This window comes from Anomalospiza imberbis, chromosome 3 (genome assembly GCF_031753505.1).
Source record: "Anomalospiza imberbis isolate Cuckoo-Finch-1a 21T00152 chromosome 3, ASM3175350v1, whole genome shotgun sequence".
Taxonomy (NCBI): domain Eukaryota; kingdom Metazoa; phylum Chordata; class Aves; order Passeriformes; family Viduidae; genus Anomalospiza; species Anomalospiza imberbis.
The window spans coordinates 50,790,823-50,803,264 of NC_089683.1; the positions used below are offsets into that span (position 1 = coordinate 50,790,823).

Below are 12,442 nucleotides of genomic sequence, written 5' to 3' on the forward strand. Positions count from 1 at the left end.
TTTGGTCCCTCTAAGCACAGTGGGATTTCCTCTGATACATAAACATCAGTATAGCTTAACTGAAATGGATTTTCTCTAATTTCTTGCCCAAAGACTTGAGAAAGGAAATGAATTAAAAACCCCGAAAAACAAGAAGCAAGCAAACAAACAAAACCAAAACAAATAACAAAAATAACCTAATATAGAAAATATACAATTCTACGCATAGGTTTTATCTCCATCTAGGCTTTAAAGTTTCTGCCCTGAGGAGCTTCAGGTCACCAGGAGATCAATGCAAGCCATTTGGAATGACTGAATGTATCAGACACCTGGGGTGAGTTGAGCTGTGCTGCTTCTTGCATCCTCTGTGTCTTGAAGGAGTCTCATATCTCAGAGAGCTGTGTGGGTTGTGACATGCATGCAATGTGATCCAGCATGCAAGTATTGTGCTATCAGCTAGGCAGATTTGGTATTTCTCCCATTGGATTGGATGCAATTGGAGATGTTTGGCTTTGTTTTCATGTCTGTAGTTATGAAAACTAACCTTCCTAGATTTTAACTTTTTCTGGTTCTTTTAAATTTTTTTTGTTAATACTTGTATCCCCTCCTCAACTCTTTCTTCTTGATCATGTTCTGCCCTATAATAGAGGAGGATTTTTCTTGCCTTTGCCTGCCAAGTACCTGCCAGCCCTGCTTGCAGATATCGTTTCAAACAGACTCAATCATTTTCATCTTTAAGAAACTTTGTTCTCAGAATGGCTGCTTGTGTGCTTTTGCTCTGCAGGACTCACTGTTCCAGAGGCTGAGTACAGTGACATGTGCCATTATCATCATATGTAGCAGTTCACGAGACTGGATTTGAATGAAAATCAGAACATGGAGGGCACCTGTATACTCAGTGAAAAAATCACACCAACAGTGGGTTATATCTGAGGGGAAAAAAAAAAAAAAACACCACCAACAAAAAAAACCCCAACCAAACAAACAAAACCCCCAAACAGTCATTTAGGGTGGTTGTTGGTATCAGCATGCTTACTTCTGACACTTAGTATTATGACTTGATTAAATAACCAGCAACTGCTAGAGGAAAAAAAATTAGTGGGTATGTCTTAAAGTTCATGAACTTCAGCATGCTTTCACCAGCTGGCAGTGGTAAAGGTCAAAAATATTTGTTAATCGACTTCAGCAATTAAAATCTTTGTTTTGATCTTGAGGGAGAAAGAAAAATCTGTTCTTATTCTCCCTTGCTCCAAGGAGAGCTGCACCTTAAAAGTCCAAGATGGTTTGTGTAGTGTTTCCCATCTTATTTGCCACTCAGCTGGGTACAAAACCTTCTTCTTTGATGCAGTGAAATGTAGAAATAAGCCTGACAACTGACACTGCACACCTACGGAACTAATGCTCATCTCCTGTTGTGCTACTTTCAGCACTCTCCTCACAGCACCCTTCTCTTTGTTCTATTCCAGTACCTTACAGTCTTTCTGCATTTCCAATTCGAAACTCTTTTTGGTCCTCAGCTGGAAGTAAGTCTTGTAAAATCTTCACCTGTGAGGAGAGTAGCTGGAAATCTAGATGTAAACTCTCTGGACTAAATCCAGATTACAGGATGTAAACTAAATCTAAATAAATATTATGGGTTTTGTTTTGTTTTGTTTTTGCTTTTTTTTTTTTTTGTTTTTTTTTTTCTCTTTAACTGTACAAACTAATATACTTTTAGATTTCTTTTCTTTCCAATGAAAAAAGTTTATATTTGTGTAAATCTACAGTAATTTTTAACTGCCAGCTATATAGTATGTCACCTAAACAATGAAAGAGATATTGCTTAGTATATTTAGGGATTGTTTGCCAGCCTCCAAAACAAACTACCATCCCTCACACTCCTCAGGTTTTGAAGGAACATGTAGAACTGAAAGAAATGCTGTAGTGATGAACAATTTGGGTGATGGAGCAAAATGTGTAATTAAACAGTAATTACTATTAAAGTACTTAAATATTTCTTGTAGTATAGCATCTCTTTTCTCTTGGCTACTTCTTCTTTATTACAAGACAGCAAGGAAGTGTTGAGTGAATGCTGGCAGTAGTGGTGTTGTCATGCCTCAGTTAATCTTATTTCTTGCCCTTTTTATAATTTAGATATTAATAAACTGAAATCCCACCAGGAATATTTATTCTGAAACTTGTGACCTCCAATATGTGGAGTATGCTCCTTATCTCAAAGGACAAAAACTTTTTACCGATCATTTTCCCCGACTTAAACTCTGTAGTCTTCCACATTTCATTGCTCAAAAGACAAAAAGAAAAAGAAAAAAAAAAGAGAGAAGAAGAGACAAGAGTTTACATTCAGCATGAAGCCCTTTTTATTAAATTTTCATAAATACCTAGGTATCTTCAAAAGGTCTGTTGATATTCAGTCCTAGTTCTCCTCCAGGCTATATTGGATAGTTTAGGTCTAAAATAGACCAGTTTGAAATGGTAGGCTTTACACTTTTACTGTAAGTATTTCAGACGCAAAGCTGATAAAATATTTTAGTAAATGTCTGTTTGAAATGCTGCCAGTCTGGTAACACAGTACATTATGATGCAAATACAGCTTCTAATTTGCCTCCACATTCATGCTAGAATAGGTGATATAGAACCAGGTTTAATTGCTGAATGTAATTGACAGCTCTTTCCTGAAGCTGAAGAGGGAATTAATTGTCTCTCATTGTTACTTCTTGCTGTCTAAGCGTATCCTCAGGATTGCAAACAGGTAAAAGGAACTGTGCTGTTGTGCATGTGCTTTTCTTCCCTCATTTAGCTCCTGTCTAACTGTGTTTCTGCTTCTGGTTCTTGAGATATGGAACATTCTTGGGATGATAAACAGATTTCCCCCAACCTGTACTTCTCTTGAGTCTGTCTTTTGCTGTATTGATATAAAGTGTGTTAACTATCTGAGGGAGGGAAAGCAGCTTCATTTTTCTCTTGGAATTAATTCATTGACTTGCCTCTAAGAAGCAGACCAGGAGGAATACTGGGAAGCAGCTGCTGAACAGTAGCTATTAGCTAGGAACATGGTGAGATACTTTAGCATTTCCAGTTAGAAGACTTTTGAAATGAAAGTTTTCATCTGCATCATTATGTCTAACAGACATAGGTGATTTATTTTTTTTTTAATTCAATACTTCATCAATTGCTTCTTAAACATGTTAATATTTTCTGCCTCAACAATATCTTATATTTGCTGTTTAATCTGCCTACCATTGTGGCTTTCACTGGAGAGCTAAAATCCATGGCTAGAGAGACAATGTCCATTTATTAGTCTCATAGTAATTTGCTATACAAACACAGGCTTTTTAGTATACCAAGATTTAATGACATCAGTGGACAGCATTGCCCTTTATGAAGTTTTAGCAATCTCCTCTCTCCTTTTTGACCAGTGTGCTGTTGCAGGTTATGTTTACAAGTACTTTTCCATTTGCAGCTAAACAGGTCAAGTTTTTCCTGCATTGACAAGGCAGTGACTCTCTAGTGGTCACTGAAAGTGACCGTAATTAATATTTGCTATTTGCCTAAGCGAGAAGATTTGAACTTCCTAACAATTCATTATAAACACATGAGAATCTACTCTCTTAAAGTCTTAAAGGTAAGACAGATGGGATGCTGCTTTGTACATTAATCTTTGTATTCAGTCTTCCTACCAGTTAACATGTCATATTGAAAAGAATTTTAGAATTACATGGGAAAACAGAGTATTTGTTTAGATGGAGATGTCACAGCTGAGATCACAAGATATTTGTAATACTAACAATATTCACCTGTGGTGACTAGATTGTCAGGTGGAGCTATTAAACGTTGATTGACCTCAGGGCAATGATGCAATTAATGTCATTCATAAGTGCTCTCCCTGCAAATAGCCCTAAAAGACAGGAGGTAAAAGAAGAGGAGACATCTGAGCGCTCTCTCTAGAGCACCGCTCTCTGTGAGGGGGATGCAGAGATGTACTGCAGCAAAGGGTGCGTGTGGGTATGTATTAAAGAAGTTGTTGGTCTTATTTTAAGAGATCAACTCGTGGTACTGCTTTGCTCCAGGTTTTTAAAATGTGCATTACTCTTGTGAAATTTGTTATTTGATTTCTTGGGTGGCCAGTGAAGGTGCAATTTTTTTAATGCATTTCTAGTTCTGGGATGAGGTGGAGTAGGGGGAGAGAAAAAGTATGGGAATGTGAGGGTCTGAAAATTATTATGGAAAATGAGGTCATCATCTCTTTTTTTATATATGAATGAGTGGCAGTTCTTGTATTTTTATGAGTGAACAATCATTTTAGCTGACTCATGTCTTGAGGGAAAGTTGTAAATTGAATTTTGTGCCATAAGCTATACCCAGGCACTACTAAGTAGAAGAAACTGGGAAAAGGAAAACTGTAGACAGACTACAAGTTCACAGAATTTAAGAATATTTTGAGTTTGTAGGGACCCAGAAGGATCATTGTGCCCAAGTCTTAGCCCTGCACTGGCCATCCCCAGGAGTCACACCATGTGCTCATCTGCAGCTTCAGATCTAATGAATGTAATTTGTAATTTTTTGTCTGTTATGCTGTGATAAAAAAAAAAACAAATTAAGCAAAAATGAGACTGAATTAATGATAGTTATCTATAATGCTTAAGTAAATAAGGAACATTAAGCAGGAACTGTAGCAACCAAAGTCCAAAAAGAAATTGATTGGGAGGGTGTTTAGCATACGGCAGGTGAAATATCTTAGCGATTCAATGTACTCTTCACTTAGAAGCACAACTGTGGAAACAGAGAAATTAAGGAAAATAAAGACCACCTTTGGGAAAAAAATTATTAAATGAGCCCCTCTTGGGTTATTTTTGTATTTATTCAGAAGTTCAGTTCAATTGTTTGGAAAAGACCTGGATCTGTAGGCTGGGAAAGGCAGTTATGAATTTCTCAAGTGCTAAATTGGTAGATGTGTTCTGTTTGTTGATAAACACCTGTGACAATAATACATGTTTCATTGGGGATGGTAGGAAACCTAGAAGGATGGGAGAAGTAAATAATATACCCAGAACTAAAAGGTTTAGTACTTTGATGTGCCTTCTCCAGATTGTGTTATGGGTTGCATATGTTTTGGAAATGTGAGGCTCTAAAGGGTCTAGTAAAAGTCAATTTGTGCAATTTTAAAATTATATCTAGCTGAAAGATCAACTGTTAAGCATATATATATAAATCCTGATGAAAGAAACTAGAACATGAAGAGAATCAAAATGAACCATGAGTGAGCTTCAATAAAAAGGAAAAAAACAAAAATCAGGCCTAGTTTTTGGTGTGGGTAAGCACACAAGAAATGTGTGCCTAGCTCTCAGATATCACAGAATTCCCCAGTTGCCTCCAAATGAGTTGAAGACTTGTACCTTGTTAGATGTCTAGTCATATACCATGAGACACAGCCACGCACTGTATGGATTTTTAATTCCGTTGATTACAGAACTTCTCAAGTATTTTATCCAGAAGCTTGTGGCAGACTGTGCCCAGAAGTAGGTTTCCTAACCTGTTGCAAACTGAAGTTCTTGCTCTCAAAAGCACATAATTAAATGCATATCAATCTGACATGAATTCTTCTAAGCAGAGCTTTTTCCAATAAAACAGAGCATTTGCCCCTTCTTGGAAATAGGCCTTGTTCTGAAACATGGGGAATAACTAAAAAGACACTGAATAGATCTGAACACTAACTTTTGTAGAATAGCTTGCTGTCTTTTTTCCTTCCTGATTATAACCACACTAACCTTTGGGGGAAAGGTCTGAACATCCAGAGAGTTCACATAAAGAATACTGAAGCTTGCATAAAGCATACTGAAAAGGTCACCTTTTGTGTAATGCTGAATTGTGTAATTCAAAGGATGCAGTTCACAGGGTGGCATTGGGGTTGGCTCATCATAAGAACTGTTTTCCATCACTTTTAGAGAAAATAATCCTCCCTAAAATAGTTTTCATCTTTTCCCTTTTTTTTTCTCTCTAGCACACGTGTTAGTTTGGCAAGCACCGTTTTAGAGTTGTGCCACATGAGGCAGCCTGAAGTTTGAACAATGGAATAGGTTTTGTTTTTGTTTTTTTTTATTGGGCATGTACCTTGTCCTATTAGTGTGAGCTAGAATGAGACATTCAGTTATTAGCAGGTCACAGCCACATAATAGCCAGTGTGCATTAATGAAGTGGGATTCTTCTTGCATCAGCTAAAATTAAATTAATAATTATTAATAACAAATAAGTTTCAGTGGCTTACCATATTGTTCAGTTAGGCATTTCTATTAAAAAATAGAAAACTCAGAAAATTTTCAAGAGTTCCGCAGCTGGTATTGTGGTTTGTTTTCGTCAGACTTCCTGACAAGGGATAATTATATGGAAGGGGCAATGCAGGTTCAAACCATTGGACCAGTCTGAGTTTTGTTGTGCTATTGATGAAGCAGAGGATGGTATTTGTGTGTTTCCATGAAAACTGACATGTGAAAATCAAAATGTTTGAGAGTTCACTTGAGCTTTTATATCCTAATCTCTTTGATCAAGAAATCTGATTCAAAACTCTCAGAATAAAATATTTTCTCTTGAGACATCCAGTGATCTTTATAGGCTATTAAAGTGGCTACACTTCCTGTATTTTGATTATTTAGGAGCTCTGAATTATGTTGTTGGGTTTGGGTAAAGCACAGGGCAGCAGTAATACTGTTCCCTCCAGCAAACTCCAAAGTGTTCTGCAGTTTAATTTCAGGAAAAATTCTGGTTTTGTTTTAGTAAATAGTTGCATTCCTTCTGTCTTGGGTTTAGCAAATCAGAACTGACACATAAATCTATGAAATCTATTGATTCTAAGGTTTTTGGTGTATTAAAAACCTGGGAAATGAAGAATATATCTTTTATGCATGATATTATAAAGCCTTATTCTTGTCATGGATGTTATTATAGCTTCTAGTCTTGCATCAACCAGGCCCATAACTATTAAATATTGAGATGACAATTTTTTCCTTGGACTAGGTGTTAGAAAATATATGGCTGAAGGACAGGGCAGGAACCAAAGTCTGACTGACTGTTGGAGAGTGCTTATTCCAAGGAGAAACACATGCCAAAATGCTGTTGTTGGGCATCTAGTGGCAAGTGATTTTTTTTTTTTTCCAACAACATTTGCAGACATGACAGGGAAATTTCAGTGTGACTGTGAGTATTTTAAGGCTTCAAAAGCCTTTCATAGTTCCTCAATTCAGCCATGTTGACATGCTCACTAATTTCACCTTAAATCCTGCTTTTCTGAGTGGAACAATACAGTTTCCAAGCAGACTTGAAAAAGCTCAAAACCACAAACAAAAACCACACACACCAAACTCAAAGGATCAGTCATCTTTGCTTCTCAAGTAGAGAAATCTACCTTTGCTGTTGGAAAGAAAGTGAGCTTGCTTTTCAAGGGTCAGCTTTCTTGTTTTTCTTCTGTACTCATAACACTTAACATGTGCACATCTAAACCAAACAATTGTAATCCTCTAAATAGAACAGTGTCAGCTTCCAAACTTGAAATTGGTTTTTATTTTTCTTTTTCACATTTCTTACTTTATTGAGAGCCTTGCTAACTACTTTGGCTGTTCTTGGTGTTATTCTTGGTGTTCCTACAAAATATACCAGTGGAGGCTGGGAACATTTATCTTTTGACTTTCATCTCCTTATGACACTCTGAAAAGCTGTTTTTTCTGTCCAAATCATACAGCGTATCCAAGCAGTGCTGTTCCTTTCATCAGAATATAATGTTGTTTCACCCTTTTTGGACTTAATGACTCTTGTTGTCTGTCTGAAATATGTAGTGAGGTATGCAGTGGAAACAGTATATCTGTTTTTCAAGTACAGCTTCATAAATCAAGGTTACAGGCAGATGTTTTGATTTTTATTATTTTATTCTTTTTTGGTAATGTTGTTGTGATGGAATGCAAAACCAGTGCAATTTTGAACAATAACAGCAGTAAAAACCTTTTTCTCCTCTCCCTGACCCTTCAGGTGAATATGGTTACTCTTACAAGAATGCTTTTTATAATTGTCAAACTATTGTATCATCTCTACAGGTCCAAGATCTTGATTTTAAACCCACATCACTGCTTAATTGCTTAGCTCAAAGTCAATTAAAAAGTCTGGATGTTTTATGACCTTCTAGCAAGGAAAAAATAATTTTTGCAGTCATGTGTTCACACTTCAGAAAATAAATAAAATGGAAATCACAAGAGACTGGGAAACTAGTGAAAATTGAAATCTCAAAATTTGTTCTGTGAGTATAAAGGAATTAAATGAGGAATGGCAATAATCATAAGAGAAGGAAAAATATTAATTTTGAAGTTGTTTGCTGCTACATTCCCCCCTGGATTGCTCTATTTTAGGATATTGTTAATTTATATATCCAGTCACATGGTTGTCTGATTTGGTGTATGGTGTTAAATAACTTCTGCTATGCATGAATATTTTGTGTTAAAGTTAGAAATTTTTCAACCATGCACCTTATTAGAAATTCAGATTATTTCTGCATGATTTACTATATGTATCATTCTGCATTTTTTGATGATATTGTCAGGTTGCAGGTTTACCATTGTAAATATTTTTTTCATTAAAGCTACAATTTTCTGAACCTATTTTATGATCTGAACACTTAGATGTCCAGATTCTTGTCTTAAACATACTAATTTGTTTTCACATTTTGTTTAAATTTTAAAATATTTTAAAATGGAACTGTGAACTAGACATGGCATTTTTTGACTAATTAATTCTTAATTAATTGGCACATATATCATTATAATGATGCCCAATGAGAACTTGCTTTTCTCTCGCTACCCCATAAAAGCATCCTCCAAAAAAAGGTTTTCTTTATTACTTGCTATGCAAAAGTAATAAATTTTATTTCTGTAGCATGCTACAGTGGAGATCAGCAGAGAGTAGATGAAATGAAAACACAGGAGAAAGTTCACGTGTATGTCTAGTGGCTTGGTTTAAAGTATTGTTTTGCCAAAAAAGGGGCAGAGGCACAATATTTAACAGCCTTTATCTCAATTATAAAGCAGAATATAAAAAAAAATCACCTCTTTCATGCATATTTGCTTTCAGCTGACCATATATTTCTTGAACCATTTATTGTGTTCTGAATTAAAGCTTGTTGTAGCTTCAGTGATGGTGTCAATCTCCTTTAGCAGGCACAGATAAAGACACCAAAGAGCTGTTTTGGCAAAGCCAGCTGAGAGGTTTGGTCAATACAACACTGAATCTTCCAGAAGGATTATAAAATGCTAAATTCAAAAGATGAGTTCAAGTGTGTCGTAATTAAAAATGGCTTTTTTGACATTCTTGGATACTTCAGAATGAGACAAAAAAAGCTTAATTAGCAGAGCGTGTATTCTTGTCTCTTTAAACAACAGAGTGAATATAATATCTTATTGTTTGACTTCTGCACTTAAAGACAAGGCAGAATTCTTTTGTTAAAGGCTAGACATGCTTCCAGCAGATCACTGACATGCATGTAGTTTGCCTGTAATAGCAGGAAGCATTTCTTAATGTTTAGATTTAAAGTTAGATGAACTGTTTCTACAGGATGAAATTGAGACCATGCTCTCAAAGGAGGAAATCTGCTCCTTCTGTCTTGGGATATGGAGCCTTAGAGTGGCCTATCCAACCTTCATGCAGTTCATCCAACCAATCGTGCAGTTATGATTTATGTTTAAATGCTTATGTTTACTGCTGGTAGAATGACTGTGGGATCAACTGATGGTAGTCTGGCAAAGGAAGGGGGAAAGTACACAATACTGTTGCTTTGCATTCCTCTGCTTTTATGCAACACCTTTGCAACAATAGGCAATGTCTATTTTTTACCCACCCTCTCCTTCTGCCCTGTTTGGTCATCGCACGTTTGAGACATTCATCAGTTGCAGAGGAAACTGGTGTAAGATATTTAGGCTCATTACAAATTCAGCAAAAGTTTCAGTAAGTAAAGAAGGTGGGCTGTTAAGTCTTCAAATGCAAACCCATCACAGCTATTATCAGAGTGTGTCAGGAATAGTTAAAGAGAATGAGCTGGAAGTAGATCTGTCTGAAACATTTAAAACTCTCCTGAAGCATGAAAGGTACATGAAGAAAGTATTCTCTGAGGGACTGACATGACCTTGTACTTACTCAGAGTATTTTATAACAGCATTTACTGTGCTATTTAAATGCTATTATCTTTTGTGGCAGTGGCATGTCCTTTGTATTGCAATAGCAGGATAAAATACTGGGTTTCGCAGTTGTTTAACACCATCACCGACTCACACTGGTGTTCCCTGGATAAAGCAGACAAAGAAAATTATCTTTGTTCTCCAAAAATTACTCCTTTTTTGTATTTTTATACACCAATTTAAATGCAATTTCCAGTTCTCAACATAAATCTCTTGGCTCTGTGATTTCACTGTAATTTCTGGCAGCTGAGTCTTTCTCTTTGCCAAGGTGCCTGTACCTCACAGGCCTTGCAGAAGCTTTGGTTGGCAGGAGGGAGTGGCTCTGGACTCTGGTCAGAGCATGACCAGCCCCCCAGCACAGGACAAGAGTAAGTGGACAAGCAGATTTTCTCAAGACTGAGGAAGTCCAGTAGCCTGACAGGGTTTCTCCTGGTGTTTGTGATGCAGAGGTTGGTTTGACAGATTCAACTCTTGTTGGCCCTGTCTTGACATGGCCTCAGCTTCCACACCCTGTTGGCAAGGAGGATTAGCTGGTCTCCTGTGTGCCTGCCACAGCAGTAGCTTGGCTGCCTCCTTTCCCTGGGGGTTGGGGAGGCAGGCATAGGAGCAGCACAGAGGCTGAGGAAGCTACTCGCCTATGGCCCTGTGTGAGAATGTAGAATGGGTTTCCTGTACAACCTGTGCCATGGCTCCAAAAACTAGAGGAGTATTTGTTGTACAGCTGTCACTGCTCATCAGCACTCCCATGCTCCTCAGAATATGCTGGTGACAAAAAAAAAACCTTTGAGTTATGTGGTCGAGTCTGAAAGATAAGGTGATGTGTGCAACAAAGTTACTGTCCTGATTCATCTGCTATAAATACAGATTTGTCTTTGAAAACTGATGAACTAAAACTGCTCTCTGTTTTTGAGAAGAGGCTTGAATTTCTTTATATTCTCAAGGTTATCTTGACAAAATGTATACTGTTTGTTTGCTTTAAGAAGACAAAGTCCATTTTTTTTCCTCTACTATGGCACCTATGGACTGAGTTCTCTAATAAGCAACCTCCTGCCTGAACAAGAGTTCAAAGAGATGTCTAGTAGAAGAAATCTTAAATGGCTAAAATTTCATAGTACTTTCTATAATCAGGTAGATTTGAAAAGCTTCAGAGGAAAATACTTCAGCTACCAATAAAATAGATTTAATACCAGACATTTTAATTCTTGTGAATTGCAGTAGTATTTAACTTTATTTTTTATTAATAATTGGTGGGAACCAGGTTGTGGGCTACAGACAGTTAACTTGCTTTGATATACAAAAGTGTTTTCTATTCCACTTTCTGCAGATGTGAATTATAACTAAATTTTACCTATTTTTCTGTGTAGATAGAGGAGGTAAGAGGTATAAGAGCAGTTTGTAGTGGATTGTTTACTGTTTGCTTGAAAACTTTTTTTGAAGCAAATGGAGAAAGCACAACATCTTCTTAGTGTTTTATTAAATGTTTACTATTATAAACAACTTTTTTTCTTTAACAATATCAGATTCCCACAGCAGATGTGCATTTACACTGCTCAAGTACATCATTCCTCACAGTACAACCAACAGTTGCTGGGCATTAATGGAATCCTCCCAAAGGAAAAGTCTCTTATCTCTTTGATGGGAACAGATCTTTTAGCAACCATGATTGTTAATACAGTTGTGGGAGACCAGAGAAGCTGTTAATTATTCTGCTTGGGTGTGCTTTAATGAAGTTATCATCAAAGTACATCTGTCAACTTTCTTTTACAAAATAAAGCTTGCAATAAATATTAAATTAGATTTTAAGGGCTAAAAATGGCATTTGTCTGCAGATGGATCTCAAAGTTTGTGAGCATAGATGCATTTGTTAGTGTAGCAGCAATCTTCTCTAATGTGATTCATGCAAGAGAATTTTTGTTTAAATAATAACCATTACTTTTGCTGGTAGTTTATTTTGCTGGTAAGTACTGTCTTTGCCCCCATCAAATTTTTTAGCTCTTGATGTTTTTCAGATTATCACATCTTTTCTCAGGCCATTGTCAGCCACCAAGCACGTCTGACTCAGACAGGGGTCAGGGTAGCAAAAGCTATTGATCAAATAAAATTCCTGAATTCTGGGACAGCCCTCATGCTTCTAGATGCCTTTAGCAGACAATACTTGAACATCCATGCCTGATGAGCCTGAATGGAAAACCCGGTTGCAAAAAAGGGAATCAGACATGACAGTGGGAAAAGAGTGCAGCAATACCTATGTGGGAAAT

The 12,442-nt window shown here is 36.7% G+C and overlaps 2 long non-coding RNA genes across 2 annotated transcripts in view; both read left to right on the forward strand.

Annotated features, from left to right (window-relative positions):
- Positions 1-12,442, forward strand: part of LOC137470741 (uncharacterized) — a 514,479-nt gene that overhangs the window by 436,905 nt on the left and 65,132 nt on the right. The gene's annotated exons all lie outside the window — the stretch shown is intronic.
- The window catches only part of LOC137469908 (uncharacterized), a 30,212-nt gene continuing 21,671 nt past the window's right edge, over positions 3,902-12,442 (forward strand). Inside the window, exon 1 of the long non-coding RNA XR_010996779.1 lies at positions 3,902-3,985. This is a non-coding gene — a long non-coding RNA (uncharacterized lncRNA). The remainder of the gene's footprint in view (positions 3,986-12,442) is intronic.